Here is a 22,397-nt window from a genome sequence, read left to right on the forward strand (position 1 = left end):
TCTCTCTCTCTCTTTTTCTCTCTCTCTCTTTTTCTCTCTCTCTCTCTTTTTCTCTCTCTCTCTCTTTTTCTCTCTCTCTCTTTTTCTCTCTCTCTTTTTCTCTCTCTCTTTTTCTCTCTCTCTTTTTCTCTCTCTCTTTTTCTCTCTCTCTTTTTCTCTCTCTCTTTTTCTCTCTCTCTTTTTCTCTCTCTCTTTTTCTCTCTCTCTTTTTCTCTCTCTCTTTTTCTCTCTCTCTTTTTCTCTCTCTCTTTTTCTCTCTCTCTTTTTCTCTCTCTCTTTTTCTCTCTCTCTTTTTCTCTCTCTCTTTTTCTCTCTCTCTTTTTCTCTCTCTCTTTTTCTCTCTCTCTTTTTCTCTCTCTCTTTTTCTCTCTCTCTTTTTCTCTCTCTCTTTTTCTCTCTCTCTTTTTCTCTCTCTCTTTTTCTCTCTCTCTTTTTCTCTCTCTCTTTTTCTCTCTCTCTTTTTCTCTCTCTCTTTTTCTCTCTCTCTTTTTCTCTCTCTCTTTTTCTCTCTCTCTTTTTCTCTCTCTCTTTTTCTCTCTCTCTTTTTCTCTCTCTCTTTTTCTCTCTCTCTTTTTCTCTCTCTCTTTTTCTCTCTCTCTTTTTCTCTCTCTCTTTTTCTCTCTCTCTTTTTCTCTCTCTCTTTTTCTCTCTCTCTTTTTCTCTCTCTCTTTTTCTCTCTCTCTTTTTCTCTCTCTCTTTTTCTCTCTCTCTTTTTCTCTCTCTCTTTTTCTCTCTCTCTTTTTCTCTCTCTCTTTTTCTCTCTCTCTTTTTCTCTCTCTCTTTTTCTCTCTCTCTTTTTCTCTCTCTCTTTTTCTCTCTCTCTTTTTCTCTCTCTCTTTTTCTCTCTCTCTTTTTCTCTCTCTCTTTTTCTCTCTCTCTTTTTCTCTCTCTCTTTTTCTCTCTCTCTTTTTCTCTCTCTCTTTTTCTCTCTCTCTTTTTCTCTCTCTCTTTTTCTCTCTCTCTTTTTCTCTCTCTCTTTTTCTCTCTCTCTTTTTCTCTCTCTTTTTCTCTCTCTTTTTCTCTCTCTTTTTCTCTCTCTTTTTCTCTCTCTTTTTCTCTCTCTTTTTCTCTCTCTTTTTCTCTCTCTTTTTCTCTCTCTTTTTCTCTCTCTTTTTCTCTCTCTTTTTCTCTCTCTTTTTCTCTCTCTTTTTCTCTCTCTTTTTCTCTCTCTTTTTCTCTCTCTTTTTCTCTCTCTTTTTCTCTCTCTTTTTCTCTCTCTTTTTCTCTCTCTTTTTCTCTCTCTTTTTCTCTCTCTTTTTCTCTCTCTTTTTCTCTCTCTTTTTCTCTCTCTTTTTCTCTCTCTTTTTCTCTCTCTTTTTCTCTCTCTTTTTCTCTCTCTTTTTCTCTCTCTTTTTCTCTCTCTTTTTCTCTCTCTTTTTCTCTCTCTTTTTCTCTCTCTTTTTCTCTCTCTTTTTCTCTCTCTTTTTCTCTCTCTTTTTCTCTCTCTTTTTCTCTCTCTTTTTCTCTCTCTTGTTCTCTCTCTTGTTCTCTCTCTTGTTCTCTCTCTTGTTCTCTCTCTTGTTCTCTCTCTTGTTCTCTCTCTTGTTCTCTCTCCCGGGTCCTCGCGCTGCGTTGTTTCACCCCCTATGCGTGCGATCAGCTGCAAGAGTTTGTCTGAACTGTGCATGACGGCTTCAGACAAACTCTTGTCTTTTATAATATAGGATATATATACATGATAACATAAAGGAATAGCTATACACAGGTATATAGGATTATCATTGTATAAATATTTTGAACATATGTTGCTATGTGCAGACAATTAAAAAAATATTTACAGTAAATAAATAGTTAAAACCATTATTACATATGAATATTGCATAATTATGCTTTTTCATGTTAACTTAAATTTCGCATTTAATCTATTGCATTTACTTTCAACTTGCAATACGAGTAAAAAACCTGATGCTCGCAAACACCAGCGATAAACCCAATTATCGCTTGCGTGTAACTATTAGCGCTCCAACATAATCTGGACCAAAGTTTGCCCAATATTTCCTAAAAGTAGAAACATATCTAGTTTGTAGGATAGCCTTATGCTTATCCCAGGTATTCTTAATGTCCCTCACAGTGTTTGCCATTACCACCTCTTGTGTAAGATTATTCCACAAATTGAATCAATAAACTTTTCTGTAAAGAAGTGCTTCCGCAAATTACTACTGAAACTACTACCTTTCATTTTGAGACCGTGACCCCTTGTTCTTGAATTTTTCTTTTTAGAAAATATAATCACATCCTCAGCTTTACTAAGCACCTTAATATCTCTCAACCATTATCTTCTCTTCCTACAGAACAAAAGGCATTGCAAAGGATACTGGCAACATAAAACCACATTTAAAACCATAAAAAAACTAAATGGAAATAAAAGAAAGATAAAAACAAAACAATCCTGTCAGCTTTGAATTAGCAAGACTCGACTGAGAGACAAGAAATATCACAAGGGCAATAGAATCTTTATAAATTAAAGGGAAATGAAACCCTGAACAGTTATTTCATGATTCAGATAGAGAATACAATTTTTAAGCAACTTTCCAATTTATTTCTATGGTCTAATTTGTTTTGTTCTCTTGGTTTCTTTGTTGACAAAGATACCTGGGTGGGCTCAGGAGCTGTTGATTACCGGCTGCACATATATTCCTCATGTTATTGACTTACCCAATGCTTTAGCTAACTCCCATTAGTGTAATGCTGCTTCTTCAACAGAGGATACCAAGGGAATAAAGCAAATTTGATAATAGATATACATTGGAAAGTTGTTTACAATTGTATTCTCTACCTGAATCATGAAAGAACAATTTGTGGTTTAATTTCCCTTTAATTATGCTTGAATGAGGTTTATGTGAAAACACTTCAAAATGCTCAGAGCCAGTCCCTTGTTCAGGTCTGCAAGGTTTTTGAGATGGTTCTTATTCAATTCACCTTTTATACATTTATGAAACCATTTTTAGCCTTTATACATTTTGAACATGATCTTGCTTTAATCACAGGGCCCCTTGACAGATTAAGAAACATCCTTGAATCCAGCCCAACACCTGTAAAATGATCTATAAGAGACAAAGGCACAGTACATTCAATAGTTCCTGAAACAGAAGAAATGCTTATGTTGAACAGTATCAGGACAAATAACAAAATGTCAACTAATCAAGGGTGTTTCTAGACCTTAAATGTTTGGAGTGCTAAGAAAGTTTAGTAAAAAGCTACAACTAATCTTTGTAGGATGGTTCTGGTGGGGTCATAATTTTATATGACTTATTTCAGCTGTTCTTATTCAAATCCCCCTTTAGCCTCCATTCACATATTTCCTTGTTCCACTACAGCAAAGAAATAATAACAAAATACCTTCCAAATCCATCACTTTTGCCATCTTTAGGAATTGCCAGAGTTTTCTCTATATATGAATTAAAAAATAATAATAATTGTTACTTTATTGTCTCCTGGTAAAACAAAAAGAACAATGAGCATTATATTAGATATTTGTTACAACATGTGGACATCTGACTGCACATGTGTGTGTCTATGTAGTAATTGTATTAGGGTTGGGTTAATTGGAAGAATAGTTGTAGTTAAGGATAATAGTGATGGGGATTTTTGTCAGCCACTCTTTAACACTACCACACTAAGTTAAAACTGAGGTAGTTGCAATTAGGTTTAAACATGATGTGGGAAATGTATCAGTCATTGTGGTAGATTATGTACGTGTTGGGGCATTTGGATAGCATGGGTAGAGTATTTATGCGGGGGGTTGTGGTTAGGGTTACTGCCCATCTAAAGTGTCAGATGAGGGATAATTAGGATTAAGTAACACTAACCATGTTTCTTGACAAGAGTAACTATGATTTCATGTGGAAAGGGTTAACTCTATGCAGAGGCTCGTTTATTTTATTTTTTCCAAAGTGAGTTAAATGTACTTAAAAACCTTTATTTGTGATTCAGATACAGCATCTAATTTTAAACAAATTTCCAATTTACTTCCGTTATCAATTTTGTTTTATTCTCTTGGTATCCTTTATTGAAGGATCAGAAATGCACTACTGGGAGCTAGCTAAACACATCAGTAAGCCAATGGCAATAGGCATATATGTGCAACCACCAATCAGCAGCTAGCTCCTTGTTCCTTAGCCTACCTAGGTATTCTTTTCAACAAAGTTGGGTAAAGAGATAGGGGTATACAATGACAAAGATTTGTGATAAGATAAATTTAACAGGTTAAACAAAACTAGTACAGTAGGAGGTGGCCATCTCCAAATAGACTACAGTCTATAGGTTGAGGGTGCAGAGACATGAGGTTTGGGTTAATTTGTCACATGAATTTTAGTTGCAGCAGTGAGTCAAGGCAGGTCAAAATTTATTTTGGGTAGGATGACAAATGATGACGATATGTTAAGCCTCTCTAAACAGGTGGATTTTCAAAGCGCGTCTGAAGCTGTACAGGGTTGGTGTGAGACTCATGGGATACTCCTATATCAGACCGAACTCGGCCAGTAGTCTTGTTATCCCGGCGACAAGTCGGAAAGATAGGGAATATCAGGAAAATGAGGAGAGCGGCACTCAACACAGGCAGGACAGCACAAGGCAAATAGGCAGACAGGATACAGCAACAGAAAAGCAGACCAGCAATTCAGGGGTTAACCAGGTAGCGTAGTAAGACAGGCAAGGTTCAGTAACAAGTATCAGTCCAGCAGATAAGGGGTTAACCAGTTAGCATAGTGAGACAGGCAGGGTTCAGTAACAAGTATTATTCCAGCAGATAAGGGGTTAACCAGTTAGCGTAGTGAGACAGGCAGGGTTAAGTAACAGGTATCAGTCCAGCAGATAAGGGGTTAACCAGTTAGCGTAGTGAGACAGGCAGGGTTCAGTAAAAGGTAACAGTCCAGCAAACGATCTGTCACTCCCAGGGGTACACAAAGTAGCACCTATACTTGGGCAGTGGCAGGTCAGTTGCTGCCTGTTTAAATACCATTGGCAAGGCGCCAAGAGACCGGCTGGCATCAGGAGTGTACGGCGATGATGTCAGCGCCGCATGCACACTGAGCGGACACAGCCCTAGGCAACGAGCATGGAGAGGACACCACGCCCCTAGAAACGGCGTGGCGTGACATAGCCCCCTCCTCAAGGGTTCCCTCCGGGAACCAGAGCCGGCTTCAAAGGTGAGCAGCATGGTATTTGGAGACCAGAGATGGAGCATGCAAATCACGGGCAGGGATCCAGGAATGGTCTGCCACAGATTACCCCTTCCAATGTATCAGATACTGCAGTTGTCTGCGCCTGTATCTGGAGTCCAGGATCTTAGTCACCTCATATTTGGGGTTACCACGGACCAGGAGCAGAGGAGGAGGATTTTGAGGCTGGGAATATTTATTCTTTATGTACGGTTTGAGTAGTGAGATGTGGAAGGATGGATGTATGCATAGGGTTCTCGGCAAGGCCACTATGTCGGCAACAGGAGACAGTCTTTTCAGGACATTGTAAGGACCAATAAACCTAGGCCCCAATTTGTGACAGGGTTGACGTAGGTGGATATGTCGAGTGGAGACCCAAACCTGTTCACCCACTGGAATGGCATGTACAGAAGCCCTATGGTGGTCTGCAAACTTCTTACATCTAAAGTCAGCTGAACACAGCTGAGAGCGAATACGTTGCCAATGAGTGGTGAGATCAGTAACGTGACGGTCTGCGGCAGGAACCCCAGTGGACCGAACTGAAAGAGGGAATATACGAGGTTGATAGCCTGCTGCAGCTTGAAACGGAGAGCATCGAAGAGACGAGTGCCAATGAGTGTTTCTTGCCAATTCAGCTAGGGGTAGCAAACCATACCAGTTGGTATGGCGAGTGTTGACAAAGGCACTAAGGTAGGCTTCAAGATCCTGGTTTGCTCTCTCAGTTAGTCCATTGGTCTGGGAATGGCATCTGCCTTCTTGTTCTTGGTCCCAGGAAAGTAGGAAATCACAAAGTGAAAACTGGAAAAGAACAAGGCCCACCTGGCCTGACGAGGGTTGAGTCGATAAGCAGTTTCTAGGTAAATCAGATTCTTATGGTCGGTGAAGATTTGAATAGGATTGGTGGTGACCTCCAACCAGTTAACGCCATTCGGTTAAGGCCATTTTAATGGCTAAGAGTTCACACATCGTAGTTCCTCTCAGCAGGAGTGAAACGTTTAGAAAAAAAGGCTACAGGGTGTGATTTGGAAGTCAGAGGGTCTCTTTGGGTAAACACTGCTACAGCCCCTACCTCAGAGGCATCAACCTCTAAAGTGAACTGTAGGTCAGGATCAGGATGGTGGAGGACAGATCAGAACAGAAAGCTTTTTTCAGAGAAGAAAAGGCATTTATGGCCTCAGGAGGCCAATGTTTGCAGTCCTTAGTCTGTCTAGTTAATTCAGTGAGAGGAGCGACTGTTTGAGAAAAGTTATTTATGAACTTGCGGTAATAATTGGAGAACCCCAAGAACCTCTGTAATTCCTTTGAAGAGGAAGGTTGAGGCCATTCTAGTACAGAGGTGAGATTAGCAGGATCCATGGCAAAACCCTCCTTCCAGATGACATATCCAAGGAATTGGATCCGAACTTGATCAAACTCACACTTTCATAGCTTCGCTACCAATGAGTTAACCCTGAGATGAAGAAGCACCTGTCTCACGTGCCTGTGATGCTCCTCTAAAGTGGAAGAGAAAACAAGGATATCATCCAAGTAGACGATGACAGTGCGGTTGAGGAGGTCACGAAAGACTTCCTTGACAAACGACTGGAAGACTGCAGGGGCATTACACAGCCCAAAGGGCATTACAAGGCATTCATAATGCCCAGATCTTGTGTTGAAGGCAGTCTTCCATTTGTGGCCTGGAGAGTTGCAAATTAAATTGTATGCCCCACGTATGCCAATTTAGTGAAGAAGCGAGCATTCTGGAGTCATACAATTCGGTGATCAGTGGTATGGGATAGCGATTCTTGATGGTTATGTTGTTCAAGGCCCTGTAGTCTATGCAGGGTCTGAGCCCACCATCCTTCTTACCAACAAAAAAGAAGCCAGCCCCAGAAGGAGAGGAAGAAGAGCGAATGAAACCTTTAGCTAGGTTCTCTTGGATGTACTCCTCCATGGATTTGGTTTCAGCCTTGGAGAGTGGATACATCCTGCCTTTAGGAATTGGGGCTCCTGGAAGGAGGTCAATCTTGCAGTCATAGGGACGGTGGGGTGGAAGCACATTGGCTGCTTTTTTCTCAAACACATCAGCGAAGTCTGCATATACCAAAGGAAGGATGGAGGGAGTCATGATGCTGGCTTTGGGAATGTGGAGCAGGGGAGTGACTTTAGCAAGGCAGGAGTGGAAACAGGAGGCACCCCAAGAAGCCAGTTGTTCCTCAGCCCAGTCGAACTGCGGATTGTGTAAGCGAAGCCAAGGGAGGCCAAGGATGAGCTGGGGAATGAATGACCTCGAACTGGAGCTGTTCTGTATGAAGAACACCGACGGTCAGGGTCAGGGGTGCTGACTAAAAATGGATCAAACCTGAACCAAAGGGGGAGCCATCCAGGGTAGTTATCTTGAGACAATGTCTTTTCTGTAGGACAAGTAGACCAGCTTGAATCAAAAACGGTGATCCAGGAAGTTGCCAGCTGCCCCTGAATCAATGAAGGCCTGAGTGTAAACAGTATTCTGAAGGAAGGTAAGGGTAACAGGTACCAGGATCAGAGAGGAGTGAGGGGGTTTGGTAGAGATCATGTTTAGAGGTACCCCTGTGTTATCCTCTAAGCATTGGCTTTTCCCAGCCGAATGCCACAGTCCTTTAGTTGGTGGGAGTTAGAGCCACAATAAAAGCATAGTCTTAGTCTCCTTCTTCTCTGTCTCTCGGACTATGAAGGTTTGAAGGAGGAGAGGTCCATGGGTTCCTCCACTGAGGTAACTGGAGCTGCAGAAGGGGTAGAGGATACCACCTGAGCCGAACGAACAGGGAGATGAGAAGGGAGGACCCTCCTAGTTCGGTCTAGGTTCTTGATAGGTGAGTTCATCTTTGATACGTTCATGCAGATCCCTCCTGAAGGCTGCCTTGAGAGCATTGCCATCCCAAGTGGTTTCAAGTGCCAAGGTGCGGAACTCTACGGCAAACTGGGCCACGGGTCCGTTGCCCTGGTGAAGATCCAGGAGGGAATATTCTGCAGCAGAGGTATGGGCAGAAGTCCCAAACACAGCAGAAAAAGCAGAGATGAACTCATCAGCATCATGCAGGAGTGGAGCGTCCTGTTCCAGAAGAGGAGAAACCCAGGCTAGGGCCTTGTCTTTCAACAAGGAAATGATAAAGGTGACCCTTGACTGGGGAGACTGAAAGGTGTGGGGATCATTACGGAAGTGCAGCCTGCATTAGTTAAGGAAACCCCTGCTATCCATAGTACCTTCAAACTTGTCAGGCAAAGGTATCCCGGGTATGCTTCCAGAAGCAGAGGGAAAAGCCACGGTACTAGGAGCAGGGACTGGCGGTGTAACAACAGGAGTGGTACTCCTCAAAGTGACCAGTAAGGAGGGTTGAGCTTTGATGGCCTCCAGCTTGGAATCCATATTCTGCAATTGTGTAGTATGGGTTCCCAACATCTGTCCTTGGAGATAAACAGCTTGTGCCACCTCATCTGGATCCATGGCCCAAGTATAAGTTGAGGCTCGTGGGATACTCCTCTATCAGACCGAACTTGGCCAGTAGTCTTGTTATCCCGGCATCGAGTCAGAAAGATAGGGAATATCCCAGAGCAGAGAATATCAGGAAAACGAGGAGAGCGGCACTCCCACAGGCAGGACAGCACAAGACAAATAGGCAGATAGTATACAGCAACAGAAAAGCAGACCAGCAATTCAGGGGTTAACCAGGTAGCGTAGTAAGACAGGCAAGGATTCGGCAACAAAGTATCAGTCCAGCAGATTAGGGGTTAACCAGGTAGCGTAGTAAGACAGGCAAGGTTCAGTAACAGGTATCAGTCCAGCAGATAAGGGGTTAACCAGTTAGCATAGTGAGACAGGCAGGGTTCATTAACAGGTATCAGTCCAGCAGATATGGGGTTACCAGTTAGCATAGTGAGACAGGCAGGGTTCAGTAACAGGTATCAGTCCAGCAGATAAGGGGTTAACCAGTTAGCATAGTGAGACAGGCAGGGTTCAGTAACAGGTATCAGTCAAGCAAACGATCTGTCACTCCCAGGGGTACACGAAGTAGCACCTAAACTTGGGCAGTGACAGGTCGCTTGCTGCCTGTTTAAATACCCTTGGCAAGGTGGCAAGAGACCAGCCAGCATCAGGAGCGTGCAGCGATGACGTCAGCGCCACACGTACACTGAGCTGACACAGCCCTAGGCAACGTGCATGGAGAGGATGCTGCGCCCCTAGCATTGGCACGGCATGACAGTTGGAGACAGTCTGATGGAGCAGGGTAGAGTGTTCCAGAGGACAGGAGCAGCATGTAAAAAGTCTTAGAGGTGATAATAGGAGTCAAGAGACATAAGTCAGAGGCTGATTAAAGAGGACAGCTCAGAGAGTGTTTAGAGAGAGGACATATAGTTGGGAGTGTGGCTGTTTAATGCTTTATAGTTTAGGGTTAATACTTTGAATTGTATTCTAGAGTGTATAGGGAAACAGTGTAGAGATTGGCAGAGTGGAGCAGCTGATCTAGATCTTAGGTGGATGAGTCTAGCTGAAGCATTCATGATGATCTGAGGATGAATTTATAATGCAAGAAATCATCAAGGATGCATGATTTTCTCCACAGATGTTCAGAAGTCTGTAAAGAATGCTAAAGATAGTGAGTCTGTTTGGTGTGCCAAAGTTATCATTGAGTGCATGATACAGCTAAAAGTGGAGAGTGCAGCTTTTTCAAGTGTTATTTTAGAGCTAATTTATACTTTAAGGAGGCATGAGAGGGATGAAATGTTGGAGAAGAGAGGTTTCAATGGAGCAGACAAGTCTATAATATCCAAGTCATTGAAATTCCTTTAAGGTAGTAGTTTTTTGGGCGCTTGTGTGGATGCTGCAGTTAGAGTAAGAGAGAAAGTGAGCAGAAGATGGTCAGAGAAAGTAAAGAGGAAGTTAGAGAACATGGAAATGGTATAGAGATTGGGGAATATCAGGTCAATTGAGTTGCCCTCACAGTAGGTTGAAGATGATGTCCACTGGGACAGGTCAAAAGAGGTGGTAAGGGATATAAATTAGGGGCAGCAGGCATGTTAGGAAGTTGAGAGAAGGTACTTTACAAGAGCAGAAGTGTGGTAGCCAGGCTTTAAAGTGGTATAAAAATTGTGATGCTGTATGAGGAGGCCAACAGATAACAATTGAATGAGATACACTATATCTGTACAAAAGTGACTAGAATATATTGCATGAACATCTCTATGTCAAAAAGGAAGATATTTTACCTCAAAATTTCCTCAATAGCCACATTCTATTGAATAGGGACTTTAACCACTTAATAACGAGTGCCATACAAGGTACAGCGCTGGTCGTTTTGCCCTTAAAGACTAGCTCCATATCTTATTTGGTAGCTGTGTCCTGGGCTGTTAGTGTGCCTCCCTTATTGTGCCTCTCTTGCTCCTGTCAGCATGCCCGCACTATTTCTGCATGCCTCAGGAGTGAGGCAGTGCAAAAATAGCGCAATGGAGGACACCTCAGGCTAGGGATCGCAGGGACAGGTTGTCCTTATGATACCATGCCTGTCAGTGGGGTGTCTCCATTGATAAGACAGATGCTGTAATCAGCGTGTATCTCATGCTGTTGCTGGAAGCCTGCATGTGAATCTAGCCAGCAGCAGTACCATAACTGTCAAAAATTACAGTTACTGTGTATACAATGTTATGAATATTATCCTTATTATTATTTTTATTTTTATTTCTACTTCAGTAGTGTACCTGCAAAGGGTATTATGTGTTTATACACAATAAATATTATGGAACCTCTATCATTCTGATAATGTAACTCATTATATATATAATAGCGGTTACCAACTTTGCAGGGGCAATGTGTGCAATTTAATAACACTCTGAACTATATCATTTGCAAAGGATAATATATATATAAAACCTGAATCCTTTTAGTTCTGATTTGTCTATTAATTAAACTGAGACCAGATCAATAAGTAAACTTAGTTTATTAAAAGAATTATTAGAAATAATAAGCAATATTTGAATAAAGCAAATCAATAAGCATAAAACATTACAATGATTTAATGATTATCAGGTTAAAACTAATGAAAACAATCACTAAATTATTTTACTTGCAGTAGCTTGCATGTATAATAGAGAAACCAAAACTTTTGTTATTTAAATTCTCAGCATAGCTGGCAAGAATCAGGTAAACTAATAATCCTGGAAGACCATAAGAAAATTATATTATTACCAGATTCCTGATTGACCCAGTGTTATTGTCGACAGATAAGACCAGGTTAACAGGAATTACCAAACAAAATATTTGTGACTATAAAGGGCGAACCAGAATTGATTAACTCACCTGATTCAATAATACAATTTTCAATATAAATGTAAAGAGCATAAATCATATTAACAAAACGGTTTCATATAGGTTTGTTTCATACTTATCAACATTGTGGGATCCTTCACTGGGGTTCATAGTAAAAAGACCCTCTTAGGTTACCCCTGGACCCTCTCTTGCCATTATCCTGACTTGTCTGGTCAGCTTATCCTCCCATCTCCTCTGGATAGGGTGTGGTCATCATGCATGGTCAGTGTGGCCCCTTGTGCCGTCTGCTTGTGTCCCCCTCCTCCCCTTTTGTGGGTGAGTGTGTATTTTATGGAGAGTGCTTAACTCCACCCCAACTGATAAGGTTAGGTTCACATAATTGATTGGCTAACACTAATTACAGATTAATTAACATTTTTGTTAATAAGCTAAGACTTAGCAGTTAGAATATTTTTCCCTCGGAAGATGGCACTCGTCACTACGCTATAGCAGACAAATATGTATTTTGTAAATATATTCTGAAAAACAAGTCAGTATCTCTATTTGACCATTAACCAAGGTTGAACCCCACTAATGTTTATAGAAAAGAGACTTACTGGAACCATTTATGACAAACATGGGGATATTTGTGAATATTTATACCAGTAATATAATGATAGGAATCATGCAGCTATGTTGGGGACCTTGAATATCATAGTAACTAAACATGAATTATTTTGATAAAGTACAAAAACTTCACAGTAAGCAATTATATACTGACAAGCAGCACTAGCTAATAGCTACATATTAATACTGAAAAATAATATATATGTGTATGTGTACCTGAATATATAAGTAAATACACATGATCAATTGTACTCCTATATTATATAGCACAGACATATGTGATTAATATGCAATATCAAAATGGTGAATTATACTGGACAATTGTCCTGACAACAATAACTGTGACAACAAGTCACAGTGATTGAATACTTAAAATGGACCCTGAATACTAGCATGCCCCAATACATACTGGTATCAGGCCCAGTGACCAATCACTGGAGGCCTCAGAAGCGAGGCAGTCCATTGATGCACAAAAAAGTGGCCCATGGTCAGTAATCACATGTCAAAAATAACAAGCCATTGTTCGTTAACAAAGGCTTGGCTTGTCCCCTCCTCTTCTGTCACAGTGAACTCGTACAGTGAAACAACTGTAAAGTCAATTTTAATAAAGTTTGTTTATGTATTTTTAATATAATTTATTTTAATAAAGTTTGATTTTTTAAAAATTGTATTTTAATAAAGTTTTTGTTTTGTGTTTTTACCCCTAAATATTATTTTCTGTCTTTGACGATATAAAGGTTAAAAGGACGGTAATGTCAAAATTAAACTTTCATGATTGGATAGAGCATGTAATTTTACAATTTTTTTTAATAAAAAAACAACTGAACTAGGCAGTTTTGTGGCTTTAAAGTTGGTGGGTGTGGGGTGTTAGAAAAAAAAAAGCGGCACTTAAAAGTGCCTATGAGTGATGTCGCGAATTGTTCGCCAGCGAATAGTTCCTGGCGAACATAGCATGTTCGCGTTCGCCGCGGCGAGCGAACATATGCGGTGTTCGATCCGCCCCCTATTCGTCATCATTGAGTAATACTTTGACCCTGTACCTCACAGTCAGCAGGCACATTCCAGCTAATCAGCAGCAGACCCTCCCTCCCAGACCCTCCTATCTCCTGGACAGAATACATTTTAGATTCATTCGGAAGCTGCATTGTTAGTGAGAGGAGGGACAGTGTAGCTGCTGCTGATTGAATAGGGAAATCTATAGCTAGGCTAGTGTATTCAGTGTCCACTACAGTCCTGAAGGACTCATCTGATCTCTGCTGTAAGGACAGCGTGTGTGTCAGGCTCACAGCGTATACTGTGCCCACTTGCCCAGTGCCACCACTCATATCTGGTGTAACAGTAGTGTAGATTTAAAAAAAAAAAAAACCCACTTTTTTGACTGTGTTAAATAATAGCAGTCAGTTTCCTTCACATGTGTGCGTTTCAGTGCCTGCCTGCCAGGGCACAGTGTCACCCCAGTGCAACTCATATGTGGTGTAACAGTAATGTAGATTTAAAAAACAACAACACTTTTTTGACTGTGTTAAATAATAGCAGTCAGTTTCCTTCACACGTGTGCGTTTCAGTGCCTGCCTGCCAGGGCACAGTGTCACCCCAGTGCAACTTACATCTGGTGTAACAGTAGTGTAGATTTAAAAAAATGGGGAGTTTGCTGTTGTGCAAATGGACTGTTTGCGGTTGTTTGCGGTGCGTTAAAGGGACAGTCTAGGCCAAAATAAACTTTCATGATTCAGATAGAGCATGTAATTTTAAACAATTTTCCAATTTACTTTTATCACCAATATTGCTTCGTTCTCTTGGTATTCTTAGTTGAAAGCTTAACCTAGGAGGTTCATATGCTAATTTCTTAGACCTTGAAGCCCACCTCTTTTAGATTGCATTTTAACAGTTTTTCACCACTAGAGGGTGTTAGTTCACGTATTTCATATAGATAACACTGTGCTCGTGCACGAGAAGTTATCTGGGAGCAGGCACTGATTGGCTAGACTGCAAGTCTGTCAAAAGAACTGAAAAAAGTTTGCAGAGGCTTAGATACAAGATAATCACAGAGGTTAAAAGTATATTATTATAAATGTGTTAGTTATGCAAAACTGGGAAATGGGTAATAAAGGGATTATCTATCTTTTAAAATAATAAAAATTCTGGTGTAGACTGTCCCTTTAAACGGGGAGTTTGGTCTGTCACTGTGAAGCGGGCGTAACCCTTACACTACCTGATCGATACAACATCATACCTGATGTTTTAAAGCACGTTATTCCAAACAATTTAGGAATGTTAGGTGATTTATGCCCTTTATGGATTAAAACCAGACTCTGCATCAACTATGTAATTTTCCATGGGAGTTTTGCCATGGATCCCCCTCCGGCATGCCACAGTCCAGGTGTTAGTACCCTTGAAACAACTTTTACATCACTATTGTGGCCAGAAAGAGTCCCTGTGGGTTTTGAAATTTGCCTGCCTATTGAAGTCTATGGCGGATCACCCGGTTCGCCCGTTCGTGAACAGTTGTGGAAGATCGCGTTTGCAGTTCGCGAACGCAAAATTTTAGGTTTGCGACATCACTAGTGCCTATACATTGCGGTCTAAGGGGACTGTGTCTTCCCATAGACCGCAATGTAAATATATATGTATATATTCATATACATATATATTTAAAAATATTTAGCTTACAGTCCAAGCATAGCATGTTTTAGCATTAAACCAATATTTCAATATTTGTAGTATTTAAACTAAATTTGCTAAAAGTAACTTCAAAAAACAAGACATATGAGATATTCCTAAAATCAGGACAACATGATGAATTTATTTGGAGGTATTTTTTCTTTAGCTAGACTAGTTATCTAAACATGACAGGAGAGCAGACAATTAAGGTGAAAACAATAGTTAGCAAAAATGTCATTTATGCATGGAAACTGGGAACAAATTTGGTCCTTAAGGGGTTAAACATCCAATCATGATGTTTGTACTCATACTTGCTAGGGAGAATCCTATATAAAAAAAGACCAGGTATGTTTGACACAGCCATGCGCAGTAGCGGGTGCAAAAGACTGCACCCCCCCGCATGTGCAAAAATACTGCACGCCCCACATATGCAAAAAGTCTGCACACTCCATTGTGGGTGCAAAGAGTCTGCACTCCCATCGCAGGGGGCAAATAGTCTGCACACTCCCAGGGTTGCAAAAGTCTGCACACCCAGGGGTGCAAAAGTCTGCATGAGCCATTGAGGGTGCAAAAGTCTGCACACCCATTGAGGATTTAAAAGTCTGCACCACGGAGACTTCCGGTGGGCGGACCTAGAAGATGGCAGCAAAACTTTTTTAGCTCTGCAGAAATCCTTGTCTAATATCTTCAAATTTGCCATTTTTCTACGCCATCTGCATCTCCCTTGACAGACAGGCTGTCCAGGAACCTTTAGCAGATAGAAGCCTCTCCAACTCTTCTTCCCTGTAAGTCAATTTACTAAAATAAAATCCTAAGGGATTGCTGAACAATGGACTCAGCAAGGGACATTGCTAACCAGATATGCTCTATCTTTCAGCCTAATTTTGAGCAGCTGTTTCTAAGCTATGAAAGATTAAGCGATGCTATTCAGGCAACTGAGAGACCATGCCCCAGAAGGCTTGATGCTGTACACAGGACAATAACGCCGCTACTGGTAACCTCCTTGTGGCCCGTTAGAACAGCCTCTCAATATCGACAACTACCAGAATATTATTCCCAGCGTGATACCACGTGGACAGCTAGCGCACAGCCTGATGTCCGCCAAAGCAGAGCTACACCTCGCACTGAAGCTACATGCAGTGGATCACAGCCTAAATCAGGAGATTACATTCTAGATTTCCCTGTTGTGGAGCCGCTTACAACACCAGAGGAGAGCTCACAAATATCGTTGCTGGTCCACTCGCTAACTATTACAGCCCCAGACCTGGATTTCAGATCAGATCGCAAAGAAGAAGTCACTTACATCTCAGACTGCTTTGTACTGGCCAAGTGAGAATTTTTTGAAACGGAGCACTTGCCTGTCAATGCAAGGGTGAACCAACATGGTCATCTTACAGACATAATCTGCACCATGCCTACACAGGAATTCTACCAGTTTAATAAGGACAGTCTTCTTAGCATGGAAAAGACATACTCCATCAGAAAACAGCATGATGCAATGCTGCAAGGCTCCTACAGTTACCGTCCTCCACAAACAAGCCGCATTCCTCAGAGACATGGATGTCAGGGTCCAGCCCGTGTCGGAGTTGGGTAATTTATCTATTGCTAGGGTCGTGTGTGAGCTGCATGTTGAAATACCCTTGCCACTTGGTAGATTAACACTTAACATTATCACTGGATCTATATTGGAGACTGTTAACCGTTAGTTTTTAGCCCTGTTGGACTTTATTCACTGTTTGTTTTTTTACATTTGTTTATTTGCAACAGCACATGATGAGAATGAAGTTCTAGACAATCTACTATTCTACCTACCATGCGCAACTTTGTTTGACAGGGTAACAGTATTTTTTGTTAATAGTCGGGCAGGGTGCCCCCCCCTCAGCCACTATAGACCTGTGCAGGACTAACTAACAAGATCCACTCTTGAAAGCTTGCTGTTTTGTGCCTTTATTATTTTATTGGCTTTATTGTTTACAGCTATAAGATTCTATTTGACTAGTGCCTAATTTACTGACATACTAATGATTCGCTTTGGTTATTTGATGTGTGCAGTGTCTTGACACACCTTTCTTAATATCTTCTATGGCAGTAGAATATTACTCACTTGCCTGCTGCACTTGTAGGTCCACCCCATCTGCAGCAGCCATTATACTGCTGATGATACAAAGTTCAAGTTAAGCCGTCACTATCCCACTTTGAGCATATCCATATATTTAAGTCTGCAAAAAGTTTTTTTTATCTATACTTTTTTTTTTATATCTCTTACTGCATATATACAGGGACAACCTCATGCTGTACTACTCCTATAGTTCCTATAACATTATCTTTTTTTTTTATTATTATTTTATTTTTCTAGTCCCAATAAAATCCCCTTTGATCTGACACTAAGCTCCTGGTCAGGGAATGGTCCTCACTGCTTCAACCCCAGAACCGCATTATAACTTGGAATGCATATGCCTAGCAAACTCCTTCATAGACTCAATTTTTATCTCCTTTATACTGCACTTATTACTACCAGTCCTAATTTTGGGCCCTAATCCATAAGAGCCGATCATCAATCAATATCTTTGCACAATATTTATGTAGGCAAGCACTTTTGGGATTGTGTGATCAGCCCGTTTAGATGTCTTTTCCTGGCTCCCACTGTACAGGCTGCAGTGTATTTCGGATCGACTAAAACTCGCGTAATATTATCATTCATTATGACACTGAAACTCTACTTATGAGAATACACTACCCATTTGCTTCACAGGGTGCAATATATATCCATGTTCTTAAGGGGAGAAGGGGTGGTTTTGTTTTGTTTTATTCTAGTTTAGTTTGTTGTTGTTTTAGTTATTTTATGTTAGATTAAGTTTAAGTTGGTTGGGTTAGTTTACACAAAAATAAAACCCCAACAGTGTGGTACAAGTGAGCACATATGCTAGAACATACTCTAACCCATATAAGTCTTTTGCAGACCTCAATACAAATATGAGCACTGTATGCTACTATATCTGATAAAATTGCGTTGTTGTTCGTTGTATATCATATTGCCTATTATCTTACCGCACCCTGCGTGGTGTGTCATTGATTTGTATCTTACCACTATACCATTTGTTGGTTATAAATAAAATTAAAAAAAAAAAAAAAAAGTCTGCACCACTCCCCTGCAGGTGCAAAAGTCTGCACACCCATTGCGGATGCACTCCCCATGTGCAAAAGTCTGCACACCCGCATGTGGAAAGTCTGCACACACACACCCCATGTTGCAAAAGTCGGCACACCCTCAGGGGTGCAAAAGTCTGCACACCACACAGGGGTGCAAAAGTCTGCACACCCATCGCTGGTGTAAAAGTTTGCACACCTGCATGTGCAGAAATCTGCACACCCCCACATGTTGCAAAAGTCTGCACACCCCACATAGGGGCAAAAGTCTGCACACCCCCATTGTTGGTGCAAAAGTCTACACACCCCATTGCGGGTAAAAAAGTCTGCACACCCCCATGTTGCAAAAGTCTGCACACCCATCTCGGGTGTAAACGTCTGCACACTAATCATTGGTGCAAAACTCTGCACCCCCATGTGCAAAAGTTTGACTCTGCACTCCCATGTGCAAAAGTCTGACTCTGCAACCCCATGTGCAAAAGTCTGACTCTGCAACCCCTGCATGTGCAAAAGTCTGCACACCCCATGTGCAAACATCTGCACACACCCCTGCATGTGCAAATGTCTGCACCCCCCCCCCCGCATGTCCAAAAGTCTGCACACTCCAAGTGTGCAAAAGTCTGCATACTGAAAAGGGGTGTGGGGGGTTCTAAATGGTGATCGCAGGAGAGGGGGTGGTAGGACCACTACACTACTGAAAAAAAAAATATTAAAAAAAAGAGGTTTATACGTACTGGCAGACAGTTGCCAGTACCTAAGATGGCGGCAATAATTAGAGGGGGGAGGGTTAGATAGCTGTTTGAGGGGTGATCAGGGAGGGGTTAAGGGGAATGTAGTAGTGAGCATTTACATTCCCCACAATACTCTGCATGTGCCGTATACACAGGCTTTAACACTAGTTTACTATAAAATATCATGAGAATGGATCCCCCTCTTTTTTTATATTTTTACAACAGATGCTAATTTGATCATTTATTTTTTTACATATACGCTGCATTACTTACAAGTCTTTTAGCATATGGCTATCACATCCCTTTTTGATCTACTGAAAATAAAAAAAGCAAGTGGAAGATAAAACACTGTGTTCTCTGCATTTCATTGTTTCAGTAATAATAAACTATGCCATATTTAATACAATCTGTAGGAACAAAAAATTGTTAAACACATGAAGTTCTTAGTAAGTGATCTTGGATTTCTAATAAATCATACCATTATTTTCTTAGATTAAATTTGTAGAACAACATTAAAATAAATGTAAACACACTGTTCTCTGAAATTAAGTAAACAACAAATGCACATTGTACTAGACATTTCTGCAGATATATGCACATTATATGTCTCTAGATATACCATTTAATTCAATGTGACATTCCTTGACATGTCTGTCCATGTAACCTGATGCAAGAAACAACTAATTAAAAATAGTGGTATGTGCCCCTTAGAGCAGTACGCTATGAAATGTCAAATGTGATCAATGTATATTGTGGCTTAAAGTATCCTGACATTGTATGAAATGTCAATGGGAGCATAAAAAGCTATGTCTAATGTTTGCAAGGTCGAATTATAAAATATTACAAAAAATATGCAATCCAGTTCTATAAATTTTTTCTCTCTGTTTAATACAGCAATGTTAATTTCCTATTCTCGTGAAAGTAATACTCTATTAATTCTGTAAAAAATCTCTAAAATAAATGATGTTAATGAATAGCTAGACACATTCTTCATTCTGTACAAAATAATCTCCTGATTAAGTTAATTATTATCTGAATCAGAAAGCTTTTAGATTTAGAGGAGAAAATCAGTGTAACATAAAAGTAGAACCAAATTCTGTAAATCCTCATAAGGACTTTGATTGGTTAATGTCCAAACCAATAAAGATTGTTTCAAAAAGAGAAATAGGAGGATCAATGGATTGTACCGAAGCCAACAAGAAAGGAGAAAACAATGGACCCTAATGCTGTAGCAGGGAGGGACTGGAATAAATCATGTTGAAGCTTGGATTAAATAGCACAAATATTTTGTATTTATTTTGTATTTTTTTTTTTTTTATTAGGTGAATGCTTTAGCCAGAGGCAACGCCTGAGGTGTTGCAGAGTTTCTGTTGGGTAGATCTTATTGAAAAAGTTAATTGGGTGTAGAGAAGGAACATGTTGAGGTCTATTTGTGTAGGGGGTGCCCCTGAATGTTAGGTTATGTCTGAGGTAATAAGGGTTTTCTTAGATATTAGGGAGCTGCATGGATAGGACCCTGGATGTTGTGGGAAACTTTGGAATGTTAGGATATCCATTGCACAGGAAGGGTCATGTAGGGGAACAATGCAAGTGAATTTACATTTGAGTTAATTTATTCGGGAAAGTCACAGGTTATTTGCAGCGGAGGAAATGGTAGTGTTTACTAGGCACTAATGCCTTAAAGATAGAAGTGTTACAGGGCTGGTCATTATGACAATAAAGAGCTATTATTTGGGGGCATTCCAAAACTAATTGTCCATTAAAAAATAGTGGCTGGACTGTGATAAGGCCACAAAAATGAAGATGCTTTTAACAATTAGCTTTCATAAGATTTTTTTTTTTTCTCAATATTGGCTCTATTACATGCAGAGTCATTGTGGTTACACCCTTTCAATTGATAATGTAAATAAAAGACAGATTCATTAACTATTAAAATGAATGATATTCAAACCACTAATGCCACTAATTTTGAATTATTAAAGAATTTGCAGCCTTTGTTAAGTATTTTGACTCATTGTTACATAATTAATATCATTTTATTAATATATTTTTTTATATTTAATTTTTTTATTGTTCATTGTATCTTCTGTAATATTTTGAAAGCACTTTTGCAATTTTGGCACTTTCTGTCTCCATTTGGGTTACTGAAAATGGTTGCGGATCACTAACATCTGTGCTTTGCAATTGGATAGAGTGGTGTTTATTTTAAATGTTAAACAATCTTAATACAATTAGTATATGGACATGATGGGTGTTACAAACTGCTGTTTGTAACTGGCCCTTTAAATGAAAAATTGCCCTGCTTCCCTGGATTTTGGAGAAGCCTATTTGCCAGCCTCCTTCCACATGACTATGGCCCCTGGAAGATTGTGCCCCTGAGGACATATTGACTTTTGTTGGGTGTGTGTGGCCCTTTAAGAACCATCTGGGGACATATTGTGACTTTGATGAACAATGCCCCTTTAAGACTATGTCCCCAGACCTGTGAAATGACTTGTCCCTGGCTTTCTCCCACTTGGTTCAGTTTCATTGTGTGCCATTAAGAGTTAAATTTTGTTCAGCTTCAAGAAACCTATTCTAAATACAAGTCTGCTGGGATTAGCTCTAATTAGGTTTAGTGATCAACTTTCCCATTGTCTAATCAGACTAGTATTGATAAGGTGGACTGCATTGTTTTATTGTGTGTAATGTTATCTGCGGAAGTAAATGTTGTGGCCTGTCAAAGGGAGTGTCTCTCTATCTAATATCAAATGTGTGATGGGGGATTTTATGCCTCCCCCTGAGAGTGTCCTGTTTGCATGTAACCTGAATAAAAGCAGGCTGTGTGCTCCAGCACATCAGACCTATTTTCTGTCCCTCTAACTTGCAGCTTTGACTCATGTTTGTAGGGGACAGCTTCAGCTAATATCACTACAGGGATTGCTGACTATGGTGCTGATGATTCTTTGGTGAGCGCTAGGAGCATCCTTTTCTACGGTCCAACTTCCAGCCAGCCTGGAGGCAACCGTAACATTTGGCGGCAGCGGTGGGATTAGCGTCCTAGCGCAAGGAGCAGCACCACAACAGCACTGGTATCGTAGGAGAGTTATTGAGGGCAACGCTAGCCACTGCGCAGCGTCCCTACCTACAGCAGCATGGGGCTGACAAGACACTGGTCAGAACCCTGTGAAGAGCACCTCAACCTGATCCGTCGCTATGAGGGCGCGGATTTCGTTCCAGAGGTAAAGAGGCGGCTAGTCCGATATGGTCCAGACCCTGTGCAGGAGGTAGTCAGTCGCATCATCCGGGAATTGGATACGGAGAACAAAGCGGCACGAGCCTTTGAGCGCCAACTGTGGAGTTTGAGGGTCTGGACACCTGGTCTCCAGCGAGAAAGTGAGTCACAGGGAGCGGAGAGCAACGACCTCCCTCCCCAGCGGCAGCCGGAGTTACAGGGAGAGGAGAGCAGCGACCTCCCTCCCCAGCGGCAGTATACCGTGCAGAGGGAAGAGACAACCAGTCTCCTTCCCCAGCCAGAGATACCAGAGGCAGCAGGCCTCATAGACTGGTCCTGGGAGGACCCCCAGCAGGCAGGTGGAGATGGGACCACAGTCTCTCTACCGGCCCTACAGGGATGCTGGGCAGGCGGCCCAGATCCCCAGCGACAGACCCAGCTACAGGGAGGGGAGAGCATCGACCTCCCTCCCCAGCCGGAGTGTGCCTTCCAGGGAGAGGAGACAACCGGTCTCTCTCCCCAGCCGCAGCATGTTCCACAGGAAGCGGAGAGCATCGACCTCCCTTCCCAACGGCCGCCGGAGTATCAGGAGGAGGAGG

This window comes from Bombina bombina, chromosome 10, assembly GCF_027579735.1.
Source record: "Bombina bombina isolate aBomBom1 chromosome 10, aBomBom1.pri, whole genome shotgun sequence".
NCBI classification, from domain to species: Eukaryota; Metazoa; Chordata; class Amphibia; order Anura; family Bombinatoridae; genus Bombina; species Bombina bombina.